The sequence below is a fragment of the Thermobia domestica genome, chromosome 15, assembly GCF_964235325.1.
Source record: "Thermobia domestica chromosome 15, izTheDome1.hap1.1, whole genome shotgun sequence".
NCBI classification, from domain to species: domain Eukaryota; kingdom Metazoa; phylum Arthropoda; class Insecta; order Zygentoma; family Lepismatidae; genus Thermobia; species Thermobia domestica.
The window spans coordinates 32,723,724-32,748,887 of NC_137468.1; the positions used below are offsets into that span (position 1 = coordinate 32,723,724).

A 25,164-nucleotide genomic window follows, 5' to 3' on the forward strand; every position below is an offset into this window, starting at 1 on the left:
ACGGATGCAAAACTACAAATCACACAGTTCAGAAATACACTAAATTTTAACAACTCCTGATTCTCTTAAGGTTATTCAGAACGTCCAAACAGTTTGTGTCTAAAACGATAGATGGCGCCACCGCCACCAATGTTAACATATACAACTAATAAAATTAAAACAATCAAATATAAAATAAACAGTTCAAAAATTAAGCAAAAACGGATATAATCTGGTTAATGGACGTTACAAAATCTAGGGAATGGTACGTGTCGATTTCAGATATTGTTATTAGTTTCATTGTTAGAGGCCACCATTGTTAAGAAAACAATCAACTTTATCTGCCGTACTTTCTACCAGAAACTGACCAAACTTTGCACACTCATTTAAGATTGAAATATCTAGGGAATGGTACGTGTGGATTCCACATATTGTTGTTAGTTTCATTGTTAGAGGCCACCATTGTTAAATAAACAATCAACTTTATCTGCCACACTTTCTACCACAAACTGACCAAACTTGGCATACCCGTCGGATTACAACTGAGATATCTACTGAATGGTACCAGTCGATTTCACATATTGTTGTTAGTTTCATTGTTCAAGGCCGCCATTGTTAAATAAACAGTCGTTGGAATTCTCCATTGTTAGATAAACAATCAACTTTATCTGCCATACTTTCTATCACAAACTAACCAAGCTTGGCACACTCATTTACGATTGAGATATCAATGGAATGGTACGTGTCGATTTCACCTATTGTTGTTACTTTCATTGTTAGAGGCCGCCATTGTTAAATGAACAATCAACTTTATCTGCCATACTTCCTACCAGAAACTGGCCAAACCTTGCACACACATTTAAGATTAAAATATCTAGGGAAAGATATGTGTCGTTTTCTCATATTGTTGTTAGTTCCATTGTTGAAGATCACCATTGTTAAATAAACATTCGTTGGATTTCTCTATTGTTAAATAAACGATTAACTTTATCTGTAATATTTTCTACCACAAACTAACCAAACTTGGCACACTCATTTAAGATTGAGATATCTATGGAATGGTATGTGTCGATTTCACATATTGTTGTTCTTTCATTGTTGAAGGCCACCATTGTTAAATAAACAATCTTTGGATTTCTAAATTGTTACATAAACAATCAACTTTATCTTACACTCTTTCTACCAAAAACTAATCAAATTTGGCGCACTCATTTACCATTGAGATATCTATGAAACGGTACGTGTCGATTTCACTTATTTTTGTTAGTTTCATTGTTAGAGGCCACCATTGTTAAATAAAAAATCAACTTTATGTGCCACACTTTTTAACAGAAACTGAACAAACTTTGCACACCCATTTAAGATTGAAATATCTAGGGAATGGTATGTGTCGATTCCACATAGTGTTGTTAGTTTCATTGTTGAAGGCCACCATTGTTAAATATACAATCAACTTTATCTGCCACACTTTCTACCACCAACTGACCAAACTTGGCATACCCATCGGATTACAACTGAGATATCTAGGGAATGGTACCTGCCGATTTCACAAATTGTTGTTAGTTTCATTGTTGTAGGCTACCATTGTTAAATAAACAATCAACTTTGTCATACGTTCTACCAGAAACTGACGAAATTTTGCACACAAATTTAAGTTTTAAATATCTAGGGAATGCTACGTGTTGATTTCATGTATTGTTGTTAGTTTCGTTGCTGAAGACCACCATTGTTAAATACACAATCGATGGATTTCTAAATTGTTAAATAAACAAACAACTTTACCTGCCATACTTTCTACCACAAACTAACCAAACTTGGCACACTCATTTGCGATTAAGATGTCTATGGAATGGTACGTGTCGATTTCACATATTGTTGTTAGTTTTCTTGTTAGAGGAAACCATTATTAAATAAACAATCATCTTTATCAGCCATACTTTTTAGCAGAAACTGGCCAAACTTTGCATACCCATTTAAGATTGAAATATCTATGGAATGGTATGTGTCGATTTCACATATTGTTTTTGTTTCATTGTTGAAGATCACCATTGTTAAATAAACAATCATTGGATTTCTTCTTTGTTAAATAAACAATCAACTTTATCTTACATACTTTCTACCACAAACTAACCAAACTTTGCACACCCATTTAAGATTGAAATATCTAGGAAATAGTACGTGTTGATTCCACATATTGTTGTTAGTTTCATTGTTGAAGGCCACCATCGTTAAACAAAGAATCAACTTTGCTATATTTTGTACCAGAAACTGACCAAACTTGGCACACCCATCGGATTACCACTGAGTTATCTATGATATGGTACTTGTCGATTTCAGTTGTTGTTAGTTTCATTGTTAGAGGCCACCATTGTTAAATAAACAATCAAGTTTATCTGTCATACTTTCTACCAGAAACTAACGAAACTTTGCTTACCTATTTACGATTGAAATGTCTATGGAATGGTACATGCCGATTATCAAGGGCTAACAAGCCCTAGCCAAATTGTGTGTAATACGTCATTATGCTTGGGATCAAGCGATAATTATTCGTGATCAAACGAGCTGGCCAAATTCCGATTGAATTTGTTTTCATGGTGGCTGTGGTGGAGGGGCTAACAAGTCATCGGTAAATGTTATTGTTCGGAAAATGGAATAGTGCAAAAAAATAAACATATTTCATTCAGAACTTTGTTGTGCCTGCTTTGTAACCAGTGTGAATTAGTTGTGTGCCGCCAGATTTCTTTTCATTCTTTTTTTTTTTTTTTTGTCTCAGGTGGAGCGGGATGGCCCCCTACAGCGTTCCTAGAATTACACTCTAAAAGCCCACAGTGTTCCTAGAGCTGCACTCTAAAATCCCCTCCCATATAACTGACCTTTGTTTCACAGCAGACACCTCACATTTGAACTCTGTTGAGATTCTGTGTAAGTTTGTCGGTTGTACGCACAAATTGAGAGTATAAACATTAGGGAATGAGAAGTTCTCGAAATAAATTTGCAAGCTGAATATTTTTTCGCGACATAAGTGAAGAGTAATTGTATATCCTTGAAGAGTACCCTGGAAAGTAAGAAAACTCTAAGCAAAATAATCATTGAATAAATAGCAATGTAATCACAGTAATGTACATATGGCATGTTGTATTTCTACCAGATTGTCAGAGCACTAATTCTCTCATTTTTTGATGTGAGCGGTCTCGCTATCGAATCTCCAGAAGAACATTAAAAAAAAAAGATGTATTTAGGTCTATTCCATTTTAAACAAACGAAATACGTTGCGTAAAAGAACTTTCCATGTTAAAATATTTGATGGGTAGAGTAGTTTGTGTGGGATTTGATTGTTATTGTATGTATCTATTGCATGCTGATTGGGTAGCTGGGAAGGCAGCCAAGATATTCATTCTGACGGTTGCAAGCCCGTGAAAATACAGAGCAACAGTTACTCCAAGGGAGTAGATAATAGATAAAAAAAAAACTACCGTGAGGGAGAGAGCCGAAAGGAGTTTATAGTATGAAATTTTGTCCGCAACTAGGGAAGTTCCGCCAGGAACGTAGGATCACCTGTATATGGCTCTCATTGTTGAGACACTAAAATTTTTCAATTAATCGTATACGGAAGATAAACATTAATAAACTATTTTTATTTATTTACTTATTCCTCGGGGGTAGTCTATCTCAGAAGATTACGATTAGCAAAATTCTGTGTTTCAGAGGTGCGCTTCCAATCCACCTCCCAGAGGCGGTTTTTGGGTGGGCGAACCGGACCTTGTCCTTAGATCCACACATTAATTAAAGTATATGTAACACACATGTACGTATGTGTGTGTGTGTGTGCGTATGATATGTGTATATGTATGTATGCTAAATGTAAAATATTTTTGAACCAATGTTTCCAATCCAAATAATAGAGCCCCACGGCTCCAACTCGCCAAAAACAAATTCCGCCTGTGTCACCTTCTACACATCAGCGGCTATGCCCATAGTATATTCTATGATAACAATTGACTGAATGTGCTTTTCAAGTTTCTAGCTCATTTTCTTGGAAAGATAATGCGTAAGACTCTCTTAGTGTTGCAACGAGACGAGACAGGACTCTTTGAAGCGAGACACGATACAATACGAAACGTTTCGTAAAACGTCTTGTCTCGTGTCTCGAAAAATACAAACACAGTTTCTGAATTTGCTTAAAAATTTATTAACTCGGAATAAATTATTTGCCTTCGAAATGTATACCATCTTTTATTATTTCAAATGATCCAAATGATTCAACGTTTCAAACCCTACAAAGAACAGGGAATACCTAAAGCAATTTTCAAAAATGATTCTTACAAACAGCTTTCACTTCCATTTTTCAATCGATTCAAGTTTAATTATTTTGTGATAGTGCTCCAGATTCAAATACAATGTAAAGCGTTCATTGAGATCAGTGTTTCAGAAGATTTTATTCCGGGGGCTGGTGGAGATATCTACGTATAAAAATCCTTTAATAGAAGTACAAGTATGCGTAGAAGTGGCAATTTTATCAGTAACTAACTATTGTTTCATGGTCTTTCTCGTTCCGAACCAAGACAGAAACGTGTCAGCCTTTCTCGACACTGAGTTTCGAAAAAGATTCTGATTTGACAATAAAATTTATCTTTTTTATCCTTTTATGCTGTTATTCGAAGATAAACCATTTTTTAAATGGGAAAGTTACATAGGCCTCCTTATTTGTTGAAGTGGCGCCAGGGGTTCTGAAAAAAGGATATCAGAATAAATGGGGAAATCTTGCCTTTCGTCTGTACTGACGGTATTGACAAATGTTCCTATCGAAGTAATTACGGGTTCAGTCGAAACTAAGCAGTCGTTGCTGGAGGATTGCAGTCGTGTTTTGTGTTGTGCTCTGTTAACCAAACTAGATTAAAAGTTATAATTTTAACCACTTGGTTTAACAGCTCTTTTGTGGGCCTCAGCCTTTCTGGTGTTGCCACGAGACGAGACAGAACCATTCGATACGAGACGAGACGGACACATCTTTTCTAGACGAGACGACACAGCCAGAAGTCTCGTCTTGTCTCGTTTCGTCTCGTGGCAACACTAGACTCTCTAGATATATCAGTGCAAGGTATGACAACGTTCCTCACGGAGCACATGTTAGCTCTCAGCCTCTTTCTTTCACTGATGTTTGTTTACGTAGTAGATGAATATATAGAGAGTAACAAAAGGATGAGATATGCAGATTCTCCTGAAACCACATTAAAATTGTAGCAGTATTTGGAGCTTGTTATAAATGGATTTACCGGGGAACTAAAATAATTCTGGGAACTGATCATACAGTATTGATATAAATAAACATGGAAACAAGTACATACAAAGAACTGAAATCGTGAATTGTTTTCAAAATACAGAAATCTCGAAGGAATATCTGTTTAGGCGGCTTTAATTGTAAAGGAATTTTGAATAAATTTGCATCCCCTGAATTCTTATACATAAAAAATAGAAATCTTTCTTTTAGCGTACGAATGAGATGCTTTAGGAAATTAGGTTAAGATAATTAAAATGATACTGTCCTTTGCAAAATTTAAGAGGAATACCATGATCGAAAAAGCATGAGTCAAACTATAAAGGTCAGTGGTAGCTTTTGCCATTTCTTACGACCACTATACGCACCTTATTGCGAAAAATTTATTCGTATTATAAAACCGATATCATTCAATAAATGTCAAATTTAACAGATCTTGAGAGATGAAATGACAAAAATTGTCATTACCTCTGTCGCATAAGATATTCTAGCTTTGTGACCCATGTTATTATATGACTTTCACGATAAGTGACAAGGAGAATATAAATCCCAAGTTCAAAACGTAAGGAAAGAAACCGGCTGTTCGCGCTTCAAATTATGAAAAATGTACCAAAATGGTTGAAATTATGATTTTGTATTTCTTTACGAGAAAGAAGAATAAAAATAAAAATTGGAGCAATTCTAATCATGTATGTATAAGTCCATTATCTTCTTCAAGTTACTAAACTAACTTCAAGTGTTTCAACCATTTTTGACACATAACTCGAAAACTTTTAGAGATATTAGAGGCAAGAATACGTAGTTGATAATGAGCTTTTTAATTATGTCACAATACTTTTGAACTTTATCTTATGAGAAATGGCATATTCCAAAATTAATTCAGTACCACCCTAACCTGAATTTTACCAAATGATTAGCGAAAGTGATACGGTGTGCATCGTCCAGGGATTAATTCCCGGTGTGGCACTCAAACATTTCTGTGTTGACCAAATATCGAGAGAAAAGTTGGGAAACTAAAAGATAGCGGACTTCAATCTAGACAGCCGGCGACGTTGGGTGTGGTTGTGCTTACTACTAACATAAGCCCGCTGCAGGCTCAGATCACAAGGGACTGTTGCGCCAGGATTATCTATCTATCTATCTATCTATCTATCTATCTATCTATCTATCTATCTATCTATCTATATATATATATATATATATATATATTGGTGTTATTATTTTACCTTACATTCTCTCAGTAGCGTAAGTAAGGACGAATGGGCCTCCCCGCAAAAATGTTAAACGGACCCCCTCTTTCCACAATCATGAGTCACGTAAAATTTACAGAGAACAGCTTTGACTTTCTATGTTCTATCTAGTGAGTCACAACTTGCTCATATGCAAAAAAAATGCACATTATTATTATTATTATTATTATTATTATTATTATTATTATTATTATTATTATTATTATTATTATTATTATTATTATTATTATTATTATTATTATTATTATATTGTGCTATAGTTTTCGCCTATTCTGCTATACCAAATTCGAGAGTCTACGACATCCGACATTTTTAATGAGGTGTGGTCGTCCCACTTTTTGTTGTTTGGTTCGATGCTGGTTTCACTGTTCTTTTCCCATCTTTGAAATACATAAGCACGGCAGATCGCGAAAACTCGACAAGTCGCGTTGTTTCCGAAATGAAGCTCCCAGCCACTTAGTCACCCTGATATATCGTCGTCCTTCCCCATTCAAGGCACAAGCATCACACTGACTAATCGAGTGAGATTCTTGTCGTGTTTGGGGCGCGGTTGTGTTATGCCTTGTAGCTCTTATCTCAGCCCGATGATTTCGTTCAAAAAGTAGCGAGTGGTCATAATGTTTTCGCTGGTCAGTAAAAGTTTTGTTGGCATTTAATTTACTAAATAATCGCTCAGGTGTTACCGTCTTCATAGGTAAAAATGAGATATAGTTGGAACATCACATAATTTTTAACATCTTATCATTATAAAGTTTAACTTCGAAACTGAAATGGGCCCCTTTCTGTTCTGGGCCTCTCAATGTTGCGGGCCCTGCAGGCCCTTTAGTTGCGCCATATCATTCTCTCTACTCAGAAGGATAGGGACAAATAGAAAAGTCAAAATTCATTTTGTCCATTTTTCAGGCATCATACACTTCAGAAAAAAAAATCATATAATACTGATATGTAAGAAAATATTAGTACTGTTTGTCTGTTTTCTGTATACAAAGAACCATTTAGGTTCTTTTTATCTCATATTCTGGTAATAATCAAAAAAAGAAAAGAGTTTCATGTGATAAACGTACGAAAGATAATTTGTCAACGCGATGTGAATGACGTTCTCTGCAACCTAATTCCCGTTTTTCGTACAAAACTCTATTCCTACCTGCAAAAAGAAAAGATTTATGTTACTCATCAATGGTTGAGGTTTTGCCCTGCGGCTGAACAACACGGCTTGTATAAATAGACTACTGACTGCAGGTGCACGAAAAAAAAAAAAAAAAACTGTTGGATTTCTCTCCCCGCCCACTTCAAGTGTGGATATCCTGGACACATTCAAACTGAGCGGTACGATCTTTCAGTTCTTCCCAGTAGAGGTACCAGCAGTGATTGCTAAATGAAAAAGTGAGCATCTGGTGGCGAAAAGGCGAAGTGCTCGTACAAGGGTAGTTCACAGGAACCTTAAGAATTCAACCCTTCAACGAATACTAAACTACAAATATCGCAATCTATATATATAAAAGAGAACGTACAATCCTTTGTCCGCTCATCACGCTAATACGGCTGAACCAATTTCTTTCATTTTTGGGGGGTTATTAGGATTTGGACCCTAGATGGTTTTTATCATATCACTTTAATTTTTAATTACCAGTGTCTTGAGATAATTGACCATTCAGGTGTCCACAAATCCTTTGTTATTAGTTCATCATAGGTAAAAATAAACGTATTTATATGCAACCCGCATGACCGTGTCACTCGGCGGGTTAACATAAATGACAGGCGATATACAGCGGAAAATAGCTTGAATCTTCTGTTTAAAATTTTTTAATTGATTTGCTTATTTTTACAGACACTTTTACAATATGCCAGCACCGGGATGACCGCAGCGAAGCGGGGCGGGTTAACATAAATGACAGGCGATATAATGTTAAGATTTACTGCAATCTTCTATGGTTTTTATCATATCACTTGAAAGCGAAAAAGTAAAAATTATCTAAGTAACAAAGTTTATTGCGTTCCGGGGTGACCGCAGCGAAGCGGGGTGAACGCTGCTAGTTCAAATATATATTCAGTTCTAATAGCATTTAATTCCCAAAACAATCCAATCCTTCAACAAATATAAAACTGCATGTCCCGCAGCTTCAGTATGCATTCAGTTGTAGCAGCTAGTGATACCATAAAGAATTTAATCCTCCAACGGATGCAAAGCTACAAATTCCCAAGTTCAAATATGCTCTCAATTCTAACAGTCCATGATTCTCTAAAGATTTCAACCCTTTAACAAAAGAACTAACTAACAAACTCTATGGCCTCTGGAACCCGGAGCTTCAATGCCGCGTTCTCAAAAGCTCTTCATTGACTTCTGTCCTCAGCCAACTGGATCCAATTTCTATTCTGTAATGATATTTCTGTGAGATCCATCTTAATATTGTCCTCCATCTGCGCCTAGGTCCTCCTAATGGTTGTTTTCCAATTGCATTTCCAATTAAAACTTTGTTCCTACTTTCTTCCATTCTGATTACAAGACCTGTCCACCTGGGTCTAACGCCATCTACGTTTCTGTAAAGTATTTGAAGTCTCTTATGTAGTTGCTGATACAGCCATTGTTTATCTGATTATACAGAGTGTTTCAAAATAACACCGACAACGTTTGGGAGGTGATTCCTCACACCAAGATAAGAGAAAAACTATAGACCAAGTTGGGTGCACAAATGCCTCCTTTCGAAGTTATAGGCTGCCGAAAACATGAAAAAATGAACTTGAAAGGTCCATAGCTTCAAAACTATGAGACTTACCGTAGTCGGGTCAAGACTTCACTTAGGAACGGGTATGTGCCCTATCCAAGTATCCATGTTTCAGAACCCTGAGGTACTTCCGCAACAATTTTTATAGAGGTAGTTGGTGAGTACTTCAAATTATATGTCCGTATCCAAACTTCCTCTATAAAAATTGTTGCGTGAGTACCTTAGGGTTTTGAAACATGGATTTTTGGATAGGGCACACATTAGTTCGTAAGTGACGTCATGACCCAACTACGGTAGGTCCCGAAATTTCGGAGCTATGGAACTTTAAAGTTTATCTTTTCATGTTTTCGGCAGCATATAACTCTGAAAAGAAGCATTTGTGCACCCAGGTTGGTCTATACTTTTTGTTTTATCTTTGTGTCAGAAATTAGCTCCCAAACGTTGACGGCGTTGTTTTGAAACACCCTACTAAACCACGTAAGTTTGATTTGGCCTTTTTGTCACGGACATATTTTATTTCGATTTTAAGGTAGGTCAGTTTAGCATTTTATTCTCATTACAATATAAATGCAGGGAAAGTATTTGTTCAAATAACACAATGTAACTTAACCCTTTTCCGGGCCGTTTTTTTGTAGATATGATGTTGTGTTATGCCTATTAAAATAAGATCTCCACCAGGCGAATATGAATAATTATGTTGGTGGGTTCCATTTATTCTATGTATTTCCCATAGATTATGAGGTGGGAAGTATTCTTCCCACGAGCCTAATTTAAAGCGGGTTTTTTCCTACAGTAGAAGAATGAATTTTTTTTTATTGCATGCTGGCTACATTGCAATGCTGGCTGCATTACATGAAAACTGTATGCTGGCCATTCACGAATTGCCAGAAACAAACAGGTTCGCCGCTAGGTTCTCAGAGTTGCGATGGCCCTGGGGGAAAACAAGCTTTCAATGGGGGTAATTCAAACAAAACATATAAAAAATGGGCAATATTAATACAATATGTGCAATAATAATTACAATAATAAAACTTTGTGGGGACACAAGGGAGGGCAAGGGAAGATCTGGGGCCAGTTGCCCCCTGAATCCCTTGGCGCCGTTCCTGGATACATCACCAAAATTACTATTTTCGGTATTTTAGGTAAATTTATTTTCAGGAAACAAGAACGCACATGGAAAGCGACTGGTATGGACCTGGGCGCCGGCAGGATTTTTTCCAGGGGAGGACAACAACATTTTCCAGGGGGGTAAAACTCCTGAAAATAGGCAATTTTGTCTCGAAAGTGTCTGAAATTGCATAATATTAGGAGTATTTCAATTTCCAGGGGAGGGCAAAAGCCCACTCTTGCCCTCCCCTCCCTATGCTAATGGGTATGGATCGAATTGTATGGAAACAGAAATCAATAAAAAGTGCCAGATGGTGCGCACTAACATGCGTACTAATCACGTCAACAGAAGCAGGCATTTGTTCTCCAAAATAGTCATTTTCGACCTGCCTTACTGCACGATAACAAGTGGGAAATGCTATTCCCACCAACCTAAATAATGCACTTATGACACTATGATTTTGGGAAGATTTGGGAAGAACCACGGCCCGGAAAAGGGTTAAAGTATAATCCGGTATATTTGGAGGTCCGTGTAAGGGAGCAGAATGTGGGTTGGACCTCTAAACCAGCTCTCATCCATTTAGGAATCCCTCTTTAAACAGCATGGACTGTGGTAAGCCCAACAGTTAGAAACGGTAGGCTAGCCGACTGCCAATGTTGGTCCTATGTTGATTTGACTGCCTTGGCGAACATTTGTAAACCAACTAAGTTACCAAAAGCCCTACGAAAGAAGTAACTTTGCAATTCGGAGTACGAGATAGAAACTGTTGGATACATGATGCCAAATTGTTGATTCGCCAACATATGCTCTAAAATACGTTGGACCAATGATTTTTCAGCTTTATTTTTGCAATTACCAATATCCATCTGCCGACCACCACGAAATACCCTGGTCAGATATTAACGTAATCACTGTAAAAGAAGTAAAATTATGATCACGAATGAGAAGTTGAAACTGTTGGATAAATGACAGCAAATTGTTGGTTGACCAATATATACTTCAAACGATGTTAGACCGACGTATTTTTCAACTTTATTCTTGCAATCACCAATTCCCAACTATGTGCCAAGCAATAGCCAACACATGGCCCACCAAGTACCTGCTAGGGGCCCAGCGTAATTCCTATGAAAGCAGTAAAATTATGATCACGAAGAGGTTGAAATTGTCCTACAAATGATGATTTTTTTGGTCCACTCCACCATCTAATTCAAACTATACATTGGACTAATGTATTTCCAAGTTTTATTTTATTTTATTTTATTTTTCAATTAGCAACTCCCAAGTAGCCAACGATTAGCCAATATTACTTAGGACATAACGAGTGTGCTTCTAGGATCATAACCAGGCCAGACCTACGCCGGTTAGACCGTTTATTTCAAATCGGGCCTAGTGCTAGAGGTAATCAATCTACTTTCGGTTGTCAAATATTATACGGTGTAATTTGGCTTACATCTTTTTAATCTATTAATTCTCATGCATTAAGATAGCGAAAGTCTATTTTTAAAAACCTGTTTACCTGGGGTACTTTATATACATATAAAATCCTGTATACCTTGGTGTAAGCTGACACACCCAAAAAATAGTTGCTACCCGCACCTCCTAAAGCTGGCCCTGGTTATGACTAAATGTTCGTGCTCTTGGCTTTGATGAAGGAATCTTGAGTACAATCTGCCATCGGAGTGCAAACTCCCAAGTTAAGCTGCAAGCCTCATCGAGGTAGACCGAGCTTAGTGAGTGCAGGAAATCTCCTAGGCCTGTGTTAAATATAATCAGTGTGATAATTCAAGGCGGAAAAGGGGGAATTACCAGGCACCTCTGAACACTTCCCCGGAACCTCGTTCCCCTTGTGCTTTCTAAGGGGGGAACTTGGTAATGACATTAAACCTTCATTTATTTCAAAAATTAAATTTATAAAGAAATAAGAAATCAAATCATCAGTTTTCAACTTACTACTAAGGAATCTGTATCGAAATGGATTTTACTCCAAGACAGAGTACAAAGTTTTAGTACAGTGAGTTACCCGAAACGCTGAAAAGTAACATCTCCTGAGCAGTGAACAGGATTAGGTGTTTTTCAGTCTCTCAGGTTTAGTTCTTAGTTTCGTTAAAAACTATTTTACTGGGAACAATGAATATAATATTTAACCTTCTAGTAGTTAAACTAGACGGTTAACTACTTTGAATAAATAATCATAATTGCAGTTATGTATATTTGTAACTTAAGTTTAACGTGGTATTCTAGTGATTACACAAATTACAATTATGATCACATTTTATGGAGACGCTCTCACAGAGGGTACCCAAGCACCTTTATATGCTATGCTATGTATATTAGTAAAATGATTTTTCAAATCTTTTGTGAGGAAAATACTGTGAACTGAGGAATCATAACCTTTTACATATTGTACAGGAGTATTTTCCTGCGAGTAAAAGTTCCTTTTGGAATACGCTGAGAAATTAACACTTAATCTGTAAGACAGTGGCGTATTTTGTGGACTACCAGGCCTACCGACGGTAGCCCTAGAATATTACAAAATAAAGTTATTATAATATAAACTAAATTATATTAATAATTTTATACTTTAGTATCTTTTTTCAAAGATACAAATTTCTAAGAACTGTATGTATTTAGAAAGATCCGCTTCTTTGCATGCAGTATGTCTCGCAAACTTAAGAGGTCTTCGATATGACACCGCCGTAGAAACCACTCTCTAGCTACTACAACAAGAATCGTATCAGAGCATCCTCCTTTGCTGCACCTCCGCCCACAACGTACGAACGGGCTGCCAGGTAACAGCAGTTATCTCTAGAGAAATCGGTTTCTTCGGCGTGAGCTAAGAGTCAAGGGAAATTATACGAGTAATGACAGTGCATTTGGGGGTCTCTGGGAATTGTTTTCGACATCATTAGCTTCGTTTCATAGCGGTTTGCGTTAACGCAACGAAAATTTTGTGTTTTACAGCAGTTTGCGAAGCTCTTATAGACTGAGGCTCCTCCTTTGCTAACTGCCTATTTCAGCGTTCATTATTACTCGGGCACCTTCCATTTACTATGGTGAGTAAGGTTACCACCTATGCAATGCGAAATGTAGCGATACTTCATGCAACAAATAAAGGTGGAAATGTACGATCGTTTCTCTGTAATACTAATAAGGTAATATAAGCCTTGCTAGTGAAGAGAAAATATTTATCTACTTGATAAAAGGATGGTGTAAGTTTTTTCTCCTTATTTTGAAGACCGTGTAATAACGTGGAAACTAAACTATAATAATAATAATAATAATAATAATAATAATAATACGCAAGTGTTACAAGGTTAGTAGTAGCCCAAGCAATCAAACCAGTATACGCCACTGCTGCAAGAGTACTCTCTTAGTACAAGTATATTTTAAGCACACACTAACTTCACCCCACCTCGAAGTGCTTCAATTACCACACTGAATATAATATTTCTTTTTCAGTCCTGATTTTAAGACAATCTTGAGAACGACTCCATATAGAACTTAAAAAAAAAAAAAAAAAACGGACTTTGAATCCTTGTGCATCCTTATGTTGAAACAAAATAGCAGAATAACCATACATGATGGATGCTCTTTCGAAATAAAATTTCCAACAACTTTGGTGAAGAATCGTGGCATGGCATATAGATGTTAAGAATAAACACAGTCGCCATCTGTTGATCGTTAACGTAACTAGGTGGACATAACCTGTGATTCAGTGAACATCGACCGTTCTTGTCGCGGATAATAAGAATTTCCTTACCAATTAATATTTTTTCTGAAACTGTATACAAGAATCTTGTTTGATACTTGACATTTCTTGTATAAAATATTTTAAACTTAAAGATAATTTTGAAGTAAATAATATCTTTATACTCGAGAAGTGAAATTTCAGTTTGCCATATCGCTCGTAATCCTCGGTAGTATAGTGGTTAGTATCCCCGCCTGTCACGCGGGAGACCGGGGTTCGATTCCCCGCCGGGGAGGTTGTTCCTTTTTCTCTTTATTAATCAAGACATCCTATGAAAATATTTTTATTTTTATTTATACATATTTCTGGAGATTATCGATATCTAGAACTTTAAGCCTGTCACGTAGGAAAGATGGCATCCCACGGAGAGCACATTATCCAGGTAACCGGAGAAGGAAGAAAGCGTCTTGGGACATATAAGTTAGATACCATCCCAACATTTGCCTGAATGAGGAAAACTGAGGAAAAAACACTCAAGGTGGCTGACCAGAAATTTTCTTGCCCCTTTTCGACCGGCTGCCCTCATTCTGTGAACAGAAATGAAATCTTCAGTTTTACGTCCAATGGTTCATTCTATGTAAGAAGACGCAGGGGGTGGGTCTTGGGGGTCCGGACTCCCACTCCCCCGAAATTTCGACTTTTGTGTAAATTTAGCCTAACTTCAGGGACAATTTTAGGAATTTTAATAGAAAATACCCTCATATTAAGTTTGGACCCCCCCGAAATAAATTCCTGCGTACGCTACTGAGAAGACGGTAATAGTAAGAATAATAGACGGTAATAGTAATAGTGAAATGAAGTAAGTGGGAGGAAATGGAATAACTTACGCACACGGCACTAAGCCCACTTGGCGAAAGCTGGGCTTATACATTCTAATTCTGATTTAATGTGAAGGCTCTAACTATTTCAAGAGGTGTTTCGGGCTATATCTCCAATCGTACTCAATGTGAGTTGTCAGTATTCTCAGCCCTTCTATTCAGTCTCCGCTCACTGGTTGTAAGTTATATTCACAACCGATTACACCAGGGTCGTCATTTGGGGGGGCAGGGAGGGGCATTTGCCCCCCTGAGTTTGAGATTTATATAGATTTTATCAATAGAGTAGTAGTAAATGAGTGAAAAACGCGAAATTTTACTTATATCGAGGGGTTTCGCCCCCCCCCCCCCCCGAACCAAAATATGAAATGACGCTCCTGGATAACACACGCCCTCTCGAGTAGATAGGTGCAGCCTAGAATGCAATTTTTGATTCTGTGCTGAATGACCAACATATTCAACATAGACAATTCATTCAATGGTTCGATTTCTTGAAAAGTCACTCGATAGTAATTTCAATATTATAACACAACTAAACCAAAAACAGATAAATAAATAGCATAGAATCATGAATTCTATTCAAGCTTGTGATGTGACTTATCGACTTTTGGATAAGCAGCCATGTTTTTTTTCATAGACCTTCAGTGTTGTCAATTCAGGGGAAAAAGTCACTAAGTCTAGGGGATTCGACTTCCAGGATAGCGACGAAAAATATTATTTTTCGATTAGCGACTTTTTTTGGTGTGTGATTTTCAAATGACAGTTTGGCTACTTACAAATCTAGTAGCTTTTGTGCTACGAATAACTTTTCCTTCTGTAATCAAACACAATTAGCTCGAATTAGTTTAAACAAATGTTTGTTTTCCTTTTATTTATTTGAACCAGCGCAAGCGTTAACATGCTGGGAAAAATACACAGCATCTAACGAAGATCCAACTCAAACTATTAATGTCCTTTAGTTTGCAGAACTTACATTTAAAGGTACAAATAATTACCGATAGTAAGCTGATTATCTGTAAAATAGCGAGTAAAAGTGAAGTGGGTGTATTTTTTTCCACGCACACTTTTGCTTGTTTTTCTAAACTCGTTTTTGATTTCTTTGAAGTGAAACTAAGCATGATGTAATATATATTGTAATAAAAACAAAATTATGTTAGTTACATATGATTAATTCTGTTAATTTTGTGTACTACAGATAGGATTAAGACTTGAATTAACCACAGGTAAGTAATTAAAGGATTTGCCTTTAGAGTTAATTACTCGTAAAGCATGACACAGAACTATAAAGTAATGTTTTAATGTAATATAGATAACTAGATAGATAGGAATAGGAAATAAACAATATTTTAGCGACATTACACCCACAATTTTAGTTATTTCATCTACCATTTAGCGACTTTTTGTGTAAACCTTTTGGCAACAGTGTATCGACTAGATAAGTGTGTCATGTTCGTCTCCGGGAAGAATTGAGTTTAGTTCGTCGAAATATATGTAAAATATATTGAACTTGCTTATTCATACTTGCTTATTCAATTCTGGAAATTTCCGCTCAAAGTGGGAAAAGGAATTTTCTTTTTTAAAATCCCTTTTTTTATCGCGAATATCTCCCCTTTGATATAGGATACGATCATGTGAATACTACTAAAAAAAACTTTGCTTTATGGTGAAGAGAATGAGATATAAAGAGTGGCCCTGGGATAAATAATTTTGATGCTACAGCCGATTTACATATTTTCCCTTGATAATACCTTTTTAGTGAATTTCTATACTATCATCATCATCAAGACTGTTCATTGTGGGAACATGAATTGTACCTCGTTTTCTTTGCCATGAACCACTCTTTCAAACGGTACCACTCATATGTCTTTAGCATGTACCATAGTGGAGAAAATTCGCGAAAAGAGGAATTTTTGTCAAAAAATCCCTTTTCCCCCGATTTTGGGCCCCTCTGACCGGCCCCTGTGTCAACCCACAGAGCCCCAAAAAAATCTCAAACATACTACATACTATGTGTAATAACTATACGAAGTTTCAATGTTATATCTTGAAAAATAAGAGAGGGAAAAATATTGCCCCATGTGCAAACAGTACCAGCTTTCCCCTATGTGAGCAATGGATAACCCATTGTAATTTTTCAACAATTACTTCTAATAGCCCCCTTGAATTTTACCTATGTTTAGTGAGAAATTTTCAGGTCTCCCAGCGCAAATCATTTAGGAGACAAGAAGGAAATTAGTAGAAGAATTATAATTTTTGAACAATGATTTCAAGTAGTATGCTAAAAGTAAATATGCATGTTCACTTATTCTAATTTAAAGTCAATATTAGGTCAGATTTTTGTGACAGGAACTGGTGCTGTTGTCTTCTCTTTTTGTAAAGGAAAAAATCTAGAATATCAATGGTTGGGCAGCACCAGCTCGTAGTCCTCGGTAGTATAGTGGTTAGTATCCCCGCCTGTCACGCGGGAGACCGGGGTTCGATTCCCCGCCGGGGAGGCAGTTATTTTTTATTTTAATTTAACGTAGATCGGTAAAAATCAATCATTTATCGTTACAATACTAAAATAAGAACACACTAACACTTGTAAATAAGAAGTGTAAACCAGTGAGGTTTTCCCCCTTAGTTTCCAACTCGATTTAATTTCTTATCAATGTGACTTTCTCAAGAGCCGCCATTGGGTGTATTATTTAGTATTGAATGCCTCTCTAATGATCAATCAATGGATGAATTATCGAAAGTAAAACATTACGCTTTTAAACAAATAAATAAAGTACAGTTAATGTAAATAAAGTAAATTATGATGGCAGAACACCTGTGCCATGGCGTCGACCTTCGGAATTTGCTTTATAAGTCTCTAGTAAAGCTTTCTAGATCGGGTTTTTTTCATTCATTCAAATATGGAAGCATCATAGAACATATTTTATGGGAACCACTCGCATGTCTCTAGCAAAATCGGGGAAAAGGGAATTTTTGACAAAAATTTCCCTTTTTGCGAATTTTGTTTACTATGGTGCATGCTAGAGACATGCGAGTGGTTCCGTTTGAAAGACTGGTTCATGCCAAAGAAAACGAGGTACGTATCATGATTTTAGAATAAATAGTGATAATACTGTAGATACTTTACTAAAGTAATTGATTAAACATGTTAAAAAATGAAAAAAATAAAGAAATCGAGATTTTTTGATACACGTCTGTTGACTCTAGCAACGTGAGTCATACCTCATTTTTCTTCAGCGTAAGGCAGCCTTTCAAATGGTACCACTCAAATTTCGCTATCGTGTTCCTGTGAAGATAAAATGGGGAAAGGGAATTTTTCTTTTTAAAAATCCCCTTTTTCCATTTTGAACGAGATTTTCCCGCTTCTGGTACACGATAGGGAAATTTGAGTAGTACATTTCGAAAACCTGTCTCATAACGAAACCAACGAGGTTCAAACCATGATGCTAGGGTAAATAGTAATGTGTCAGGGATTTTTTGAAAAAAACTTCTCGAATATACGTTTTTTAAACCCATAGTCCATGTTTGTGACGTCACAGCCCCCAGACAGAACACGCGAGGCTGCAAAATGCCCATAAAATATGTTCTATGATGCTTCCATATTTGAATGAATGCAAAAACCGGGTCTAAAAAGCTTTACTAGAGACTTATAAAGCAAATTCCGAAGGTCGACGCCATGGTACAGGTGTTGTGCCATCAAAATTTAAAAGGGTTAACTGTACTTTACTTATTTGTTTATAAGCGTAATGTTTTACTTTCGATAATTCATCCATTGATTGATCATTAGAGAGGCATTCAATACTAAATAACACACCCAATGGCGGCTCTTGAGAAAGTCACATTGATAAGAAATTAAATCGAGTTGGAAACTAAGGGGGAAAACTTCACTGATGTTTACACTTCTTATTTACAAGAGTTAGTGTATTATGTGAGTTCTCTTATTTTAGTATTGTAACGATAAATGATTGATTTTTTTACCAATTTACATTAAATTAAAATAAAAAATTACTGCCTCCCCGGCGGGGAATCGAACCCCGGTCTCCCGCGTGACAGGCGGGGATACTGACTACTATACTACCGAGGATTACGATGAGGTACTGCACAACCATTGATATTCTAGATATTTTTTCCTTTACAAGAAGAGAAGAAAACAGCAACAGTCACAAAAATCTGACAAAAATCTGACCTAATATTGACTTTAAATTAGAATAAGTGAACATGCACATTTACTTTTAGCATACTACTTGAAATAATTGTTCAAAAATTATAATTCTTCTACTAATTTGCTTCTTATTGTCTCCTAAATGATTTGCGCTGGGAGACATGAAAATATCTCACTTGGCATAGGTAAAATTCAAGGGCGCCATTAGAAGTAATTGTTGAAGAATTAAAATTCTTCCACGATTTGTGTATAAATACGGCGTTCAGATGTATGGCATATAATCTGCACTCCAAAAAACACAAACTAACCTGCGCTAGGTTGCCACTAAAAAACAAATGCCGTCCAACCGATTCAGAATAGGGCAAAACTGGTGGTTTGCGAAGGGGTGCGTTCGAAGGGAGCAGGCGCATGAGCGACGATGAGTATACGCTTAAGAGAAGGTAGTAGTAGCCTTTGCCAATAATACGAGTTTTAATAGCGCGGTGGCTCAGTGCGCCGAACCCTTGGAACGTGCAGTCGGTCTCCGTTCTTAAAATTCTTCGTATTACATTCACTAATGATGCCAAAAATCAAAAGCAGCATATATGGAACCCGATCATAACCCAAATGCGTATACAAAGTCAAGCAGATAAACCACGCGCACTTCCCTTGTATCAACGGGTATGGTATGCTAACGCCTACCTTTGCTCCAAACTTTGGTATGTCGCACAAATATTTCCTTTAACAGAAATGTATGCCAAGAAAATAGACTCCCTTATTGGGTGATTTCTATGGAAAGGATGCCTTTTCTGAGTACGACGGTCGGTTCTTTCCCTCCCATATGCTCACGGTGGTCTCAATTTGATTAATATTCGACAGAAAGCTAAAGCACTACTGTTAAAAAACATACATGTACAGTCTTTAAATGCACATTCACACACTGCACAGTGGTTAACGTGCTGGCTTTCATGGAAATAACCCTCCTCACTTACGCCATGAAAATCTTTGTCCATCCTATCTTCGTGACCTCATCTTAAACTGGGCATATTTGCCCACCTTGTCCCCAGAACAGGCCGGTAATACACGCATTTTATACACTATACTTCAACAACAGCACGACAATTCTGAAACTGCTTCTATAATCATGCACCATCCACACCAAGTGGTAGAGTGTTCACCTCCGGTGCTTGTGGTCCCTGGTTCGATCCAGGCTCGCGCCGCATAGGTTTTGTGGTGGACAAACACCGTGCTCGTGGGTTTTCTCGGGGTTGTCACACTTTCTTCATTCCACCATTTCATTCATTTCTCATCATCACCGTCTCCTTTAATCTAACCGGCATAAACGTCGGACGTAAAACTTAAGGATTTCACTACATTTTCTGTCTTGTCACATTTTGGATTCAGTAAAAGTCTGAGCTTAGCTTAGCGTGTGCCATATGTAGAGTGCAAATTAACTTTCTTACAAATGTATTTACTTAAAAACTGAATTGAAGTACTAGACCAACGCCTCCTATCTATTTAGATAACGTCAATGATTATCGCATATTACCATCACTGATAGGTAGCAGTCTTTATATATATATATATATATATATATATATATATATATATATATATATATATATATATATATATATATATATATATATATATATATATATATAGTTTACAGGTTACCTTCTAAATACTTTTGTTTCATTCCTACTAAAAACAAATAAGTCGCAATAGTGTAGTTGGTAATGTGGCTCCAGTGGCAGAACATCTCACGGGTCACTTAGTTCACGTCTTTTGTTCAAGTCTGCTTGTCCCCTTCTCTGACCTAGAGAGACCAATTGACCCAAAAGTGGTCAAAACATAAGCTCTGCAGCATTATATTGCAGACTTTCTTAGTTGATTAATGACGTCCACTACACACGCTGAAACATTCATTTGTTTGATTCCCAGTGTGAGATTTCTTCATCAAGCTACCAATATTTCAAGTATAATTTCATATTTATTCGTCTTCACATACTGAAAAATAATATACAGTATTTTTCTTTTTTAAATATAGACTACACTAAAAGATTTAACAAAACATTGTTTGGGGTGCAACAAGATCTTTAAATTCTAAACAATAAATTTTATAGGTTCGCCTAATTAAACTTTCATGACCCCTTATAAGCAAAACATGCAGCTTATTTTTCTAATGCGATTTTGACTCGTGCATACTCTGTTAAATCTTGTAGTTATCCTTCAGTGCAATGATTTTACATGCATAGACGCAAACGACAAGTGAGAAAGGAATTGTTGATTTATTGGGAAGGTAGAGAGAGAGAGAGAGAGAGAGAGAGAGACGTAACATTTTACTTTAGGCAATTCATTCAATGGTTCGGTTTTTTAAGACATCTAAAATCTAATCTAACCTAACCTAATTTTTCAATGCTGAATATTTATTTCCTCTAATAACTAAAATAAATTACATAACAAAAATAGTCATTATAATAAATGAATTGCCCAAAGTAAAGTCGTACCGAACCGTGTTTATTAGAATTACATTAGCAGTCTCTCACATAGTCTCCATGTGTATGTGGATGTTTCGTCTTCCCCCTGTCATCGTGTCTGGTGAGTCATGGGTCTGACTGCCACCGGGTCACGGGACACGAAGTTCTCGACCCGTTCCATCACTGCGGTGGACGGATTCAATGCGCGGTGGAGTGTTTTTTGTCATTCTATTCCCATTGTATTGCGATTCTGAGATTCACCTAACATCTTTAAAATTGATTCCTGTAAAGGTGTGTGTGTGTGGAGTGTGGCATCATAGGATGGATGGATGTCATGCGCGCCGACTACGCAGGTGCTCCGACACCCACACCCACGAGATTTTTAGTTTGGACCCTGATTTGAACCCGTTTCTCTTGCGTTTAAGTAACCCGTGTTACTGACTAAGCTAGGGCAGCCCCAACTTATCCTTGTAGTACCGGCATATTTTACTACATCACAGCACAGCCCTTTATGACAGTGTTCATAAAAACATATAACTAAAAACAAATCTATCAAATATCGAGACTTTCCCGAAAACATATAGGCTAATACGTCCCGCCATTCATAAATTTTGGAAAGTCGGCGCCGTTGATAGATGTATGTGTAGAACAGAAAGTGTAGAACCTTTACCTCCACACATAGTAGCCCTGGTGCTTCATGGTCTATGTCTACACTAGGAGGCGACTTGGTAAATATAGGTAAACTAATGGCTAGTATGGTTGCGGAATTGCACAAATAAAGTTGAAAACTTCGATGGTTTGGCGTAAATTAAAGCACACACGTTGGCTAACCAACAATTTTCCGACATTTACTCAACAGCTTCGACTTGTTACGTTGGCAAATGCTCGACAAATCGGCTAATTACAATATAGGCCCAACATCGGCAGTTGGGTAGCCTACCGTTTTCCATTGTTGGGCCTACTGTGCAGCATATTTGACTGTGCTGGTATAGGGTCTAATCCCTGTTTGTGACCATGCATTTGTTTCTTTGGAGGATATGACCGCTTCTTTCAACGATGTAACCATTTTGAGTCTTGGAAGTTGTGATTGTGATCATTTAAGGAAATGTCCTAGACCCCCTCTAACTCTAGTTCTTATTTCTGGACATATTGGCAATATACCTCCGTCTTTATTACTTCATTACGTATATTTCGTAATCGTTCACGCAAAACCTAACCTAACCAAACCGTATAATTCATCATCATAACTTTTTGGCTCTGTTCATGCTGAGTGGAAGGATGAATATTCCTTGCTGTTTTAGCTTAAACTGTTTGGGTGTCGTCGCCAAATGTGACATGAATGCAGATACAGTTACAACGTTTAGGACAAAAATAAAAAAATAGAAATTTGGTTAAGAATTCCTTTTCATTTGGCTCCCACGTCCGTAGCTAATGATACATAAATTTCATGCGGATTTAAAATGCGAAAAATATATATATATTTTTAAAAAATAAGCTACACTTACAAAAGCATTTCTATCATAAAAAAAAGAAAACTCGTCGCGTGCCAAGAGTTTAGAGAGAAGTCCCCGACCTCCTCGTTTAGAAAGAGAGCTGCTACTTACTATTCGTTCCAGAATGACGTCCCCAGCCCCATTTTTGTCTGTTTGGAATTTGAGGCTTGTGCACTTGGCCTCAACAACCAACAAGGGCTGCCGCTTACGAGGAGAATGCTCTATTTTGCCTGCTGTTGTATCTTTTCATATCCCTATCCTTCCGGCCAACATGCGTAGGAGTTCGATGAACTAAAATAGAGTACGTAACAAAAAAGTCCTAAGCTCTTGACACATTATGTCGGCTGGCGCGTAAGCAGTGTAGCCAGATCGAGTAACCAAAATGCTTCCATTGCTTCGTTTCTTCCTATTTTCCAGAACTCGCTGTTTATCTGTGAAATGTTTTGTTCCACTTTGCACCTTGTCCGTGTCACAATAAAATAAAATAAATTGTTTGTTCCTCGCAAAGAAAGAGATATAACTGGATTTTTAAAACATTATTATTATTATTATTATTATTATTATTATTATTATTATTATTATTATTATTATTATTATTATTATTATTATTATTATTATTATTATTATTAATAATAATAATAATAATAATAATAATAATAATAATAATAATAATAATAATAATAATAATTTGATGTTTTTACGCCTTTTAGGATTTCGGATTAGATTTCTGGGCTTTCTGCATCTTAGTCCATTTACCCCGTCATGTTTTGAGGGATGACGTCCCTCGGCAAGCACACTATCCGGGGACAGGAAAGGAAGAAAGGATTGGGGGAAGGAAGGAAGCGGCCTGGGACCTATAAGTTAGGTACCACCCCGGCATTTGCCTGCTGTGAATAAGGAAAACCCAGGAAAACCTCATTCAGCGTGGTTGGCCTGAAAAAGCGTTTTATACTTTTTCGACCGAGTGCCCCCGCCGGGAATCGAACCCGGGACCGCTAGCACCAAAGCGTTAGCGTTAGCGACCATGCTACGTGGGGGCACTATATTTACGTCTTTCATCAGTATTTGATCATATAAAGGAAAAATCTAGAACACATGTCTGGGGGTAGTCGAAGAGACAGATTATATCATCAATGGGGAGGGATGCTTGTGCCCTTGTCCCCCTCTAGCGTGGTCAATGATACTCTCACACTGAGAATCGAATGTGTGAGCGATAATGGTATACCCTTTCTACAGTCATTGGACTAGAAGTTTAGCAAACGCTAATGTTGACCCTACGTACCCGTACTCACTGGTTTATTGGCTAGCGTGTGTAGATTTGGTGCATTAATACATTAAACTAATTTGTGTGTATGTGTGTGTATGTGGGTGTATGTGTGTATGTGGGTGTGTGGGGGGGGTGGCCTTAAGTGGTAATTGTCTATTTCGTCGAACATTTGCCAACACAATCCACACGAAAGAAGTAAAATAGCGATTAGAAGTGAGAGCTCAGAACTGTTGGATAAATGACGGAAAATTGTTGATTGGTAAATAAATGCTTTAAACAACGTTAGACCAACGTATTTTTCAACTTTATTTCTGCAATTGCTAATTCCCAACCATATGCCGACTATTAGGCAACATAGGGATGACCAAGTATCCTGCTAGGGTCGCTACGTAAACCCTATGAAAGAAATAAAATTATGATCACGAGCAAGAGGTTGAAAGTGATGGAAAATTGTTGATTAGCCAATAAATGCTTTAAACAACGTTGGGCCAACGTATTTTTCAACTTCATTTTTTGTAATTACTAATTCCCAATCATATACCAACCATTAGCCAACGCAGGGCAAAACGAGTATCCTGCTAGAGTCGTAACGTAACCCTCTATGAAAAAAAAAATTACTATAACGAGTGACAGGTTGAAATTGTTGGATAACTTACGGCAAATTGTTGGTTGGCCACTGTATGCTTTGAACTACGTTGGACCATCGTATTTTTCAACTTTATATTTGTAATTACCAACTCACATTAGCATTAGCCTATGTAGGACCTATCAATTGTACCTCTTGGAAGTAGTGCAATAACAATAGTGGTTCTGAATTCAATTCCCGGTGAAATATATAATTTTTTGTTATACTCATCGTGAGACAATCACAGAGCTACTTAAATTAAA

The 25,164-nt window shown here is 37.0% G+C and overlaps 3 non-coding genes across 3 annotated transcripts; 2 read left to right on the forward strand and 1 right to left on the reverse strand.

Moving 5' to 3' along the window:
• The first annotated feature begins 14,246 nt into the window (after positions 1 to 14,246).
• On the forward strand, positions 14,247 to 14,318 carry TRNAD-GUC (transfer RNA aspartic acid (anticodon GUC)). The gene has a single exon. It is a non-coding gene; the product is annotated as a tRNA-Asp (tRNA).
• A 3,003-nt stretch (positions 14,319 to 17,321) lies between these two features.
• On the forward strand, positions 17,322 to 17,393 carry TRNAD-GUC (transfer RNA aspartic acid (anticodon GUC)). Its single transcript has one exon. It is a non-coding gene; the product is annotated as a tRNA-Asp (tRNA).
• A 1,514-nt stretch (positions 17,394 to 18,907) lies between these two features.
• TRNAD-GUC (transfer RNA aspartic acid (anticodon GUC)) lies at positions 18,908 to 18,979 on the reverse strand. Its single transcript has one exon. It is a non-coding gene; the product is annotated as a tRNA-Asp (tRNA).
• Between the last annotated feature and the right edge of the window lie 6,185 nt (positions 18,980 to 25,164).